This window comes from Sinocyclocheilus anshuiensis, unplaced genomic scaffold, assembly GCF_001515605.1.
Source record: "Sinocyclocheilus anshuiensis isolate Anshui unplaced genomic scaffold, SAMN03320099.WGS_v1.1 scaffold180, whole genome shotgun sequence".
NCBI lineage: Eukaryota > Metazoa > Chordata > Actinopteri > Cypriniformes > Cyprinidae > Sinocyclocheilus > Sinocyclocheilus anshuiensis.
Window position 1 is genome coordinate 947,348 of NW_015554093.1, and position 2,568 is coordinate 949,915.

Below are 2,568 nucleotides of genomic sequence, written 5' to 3' on the forward strand. Positions count from 1 at the left end.
GTGTTTTTTGAACCTTAAACCGCATAAACACATTTCATTACACCAAATAATGTTCTTTTTAGCAACATCATATGACCCCTTTAATGGTCTTTCCTGAAGCATGTCTGTTGTACCAAGTCTTGTTAAAATGAGTAAAAGCTAAGTGTATTTCATCTTCAGCACAGATGGCTCCTAGCCCAGTGTAAACAGCAGCGCTACATCTGTTAATTGCAAACTTCGTGCTGACAAAGAGATGACTACACTGCTTAATCCTGGGATGCAGGAATTATTAAATCACAGGGGAAAACTATTTCAAAACAAGAATATAATAATTCTTAATCTTTTATTTATTTATATATTTATTTTTTCCCCAAATGACTTTTGTTGTCTGTAAATGCAAGGGTGTTTCTCAGTAGGAAATGCCCCAGCATGGATGGACTTTTGGTACTTTCCATTACTTGGGTAAAATCTTGGGTAAAAAACTAACCTTTTTTTTTTTTATGGTTAGTTAAAGGAGCTGCTTGTTGATTTTCAGTTCAGAAGGTCAAACAATTTTTATGTATACATAAAATAATTTTATTTTTAGGCCTTTTTTTTATGGATGCACCTGCTCTTGTCCTATGTCCTGAGCATGTGCACACCAAAGCTCAGATGCAGGGTTAATATAGTTAACTAAAACTAAAACTAAAACAATTAAAACAAAACTATCACTCAAAATAATATAAACATATTTAAAAATAAAAATAATAAAAATAAAAACTACTAAAACTTAAACTAAAATTAAAATCAAAACAACCACAAAAAATTAACTATATATATATATAAACTATTAATAGTAATTAAGTCAAAATAATTCAAAATAAAAACTATAACAGCATCTCGATGATAAAACAACACTGCTCAGATGTAGGTCAAAGTAAATGATATATGCTGTTATTTGTTGATTTGTTTTGTTTGTTTACAATTATTGCATCCTTATAAGCTAAATATAAGGCCATGTCTAAATGTTTATGTCAAAACTATTCTTGAGATGTACCAAAAGTATTTGTGGTATGTACCTTGAGATTTTATGTATTTTGAACTGCAATAATATATAGTGTAGATATATATTGCACCATCAATTTCATCAGCTATTTCCATCATTTAAAAACATCAAGAGGACTTTTATAAAGAAATACGAGTAAAGAGCAAAGGTAATCATGCATGGTGTTTTGGATGTAACATCACACCCTGAATTTAAATGGCTTTTAAATATCTGTCCATGTTAGTGGACATCGGCATCAGATTAATACAACAACCATTTTCATCTGTTTTTGCTGAGATCCTCTTGTACCTACTACAAAGACAGGAACTGACAATAAAACATCTCAGGTAATCCTGCATGTGTAAACTGTCATTCACTGACTTGAGTGAAAATATCTCTGTCAACAAATAGACAGTTAACCTGCATATGCAGCCATTTAATTACATTTGTGCCTGTTGAATGAGCTCCAAATGAGTGCTAATGTTACACTTCGCTCATTGCGCTATTTCAGTGCCCACAGGGGGATAATCTTTCCCATACTTGTTAACACAGTTTCTGGCTGCTGGTGTGACCCTGTAAGTCAAGCTTTTTGGTTGTGAAGAGGGGTGTTTTGGGCACGAGCCAGGGATGGTGTTGCTTCCTTTTTGCAGGAGCCACATTAGTAGCATTGTGAAACATCTTCATGAATAATGCAGAGTTACTGATGGATTGCCTATCTGGTTATGTAATGGCTGTAGTATATTAATGTTACACCACCGTAGTGTTTTCCCCTCTGGCTTCAAACTCTCGTTTTTATCTCAGAGACAAAACCGTCATTGTTTTAGACCAGACTGATAATATTTCAAAACAAAACCAATTAAAGGTGGTGATACACATACAATGATTGGTCGTCACGTGTGACTATCATGAGAAGTGTAACCACATCCCTGCCAGGCCTGCACTGTGAGCAGCATGAGCATGTGGCTCCTGGCATACAGTTGAGAGAGCCATGCAACGTCTGCAATGTTACAGCTGCACTTCCCAATAAGTTCTGCACATTAGCGTGAATCACATGTCACTCTGATACTGACCCAAGCATATGGGAAGCGTGAGATAGAAGGAGACAAAATGCAAGGGAAGGTAGACCGAAAAGATGGTTTTCTATATATCAGCTGTATTGCACTGCCTACTCAGAGAGAAAGAGAGAGAGCACAAATATGAGAGAAAGTAAAGGGGAGGTAATGAAATATACTGAGCAATATAATGTCTGGAGTGACCAGAGAAGCCTACTGTGATTATAACTTACCTGTATTTGCAAGTAGATTTTTTCATCTTTGTTTTTCAAACAGTATTTATTAATCTGGGTAAATATTATAATCTATTAATAGTATAATATTATAATAAAATATTTTATCAAGCTGGAAAAATTAAAATAGATTTTAGAATTGTATACATTTAAATTTATTATAGTAGTAGAACATGAATATTAATAAATATAAAAAATATATTATAATAAAATATTAATATATAAAAATGAAGTATGATATGTATAATGTAAGATTTTCATCTTTAAGACATTTATTAAT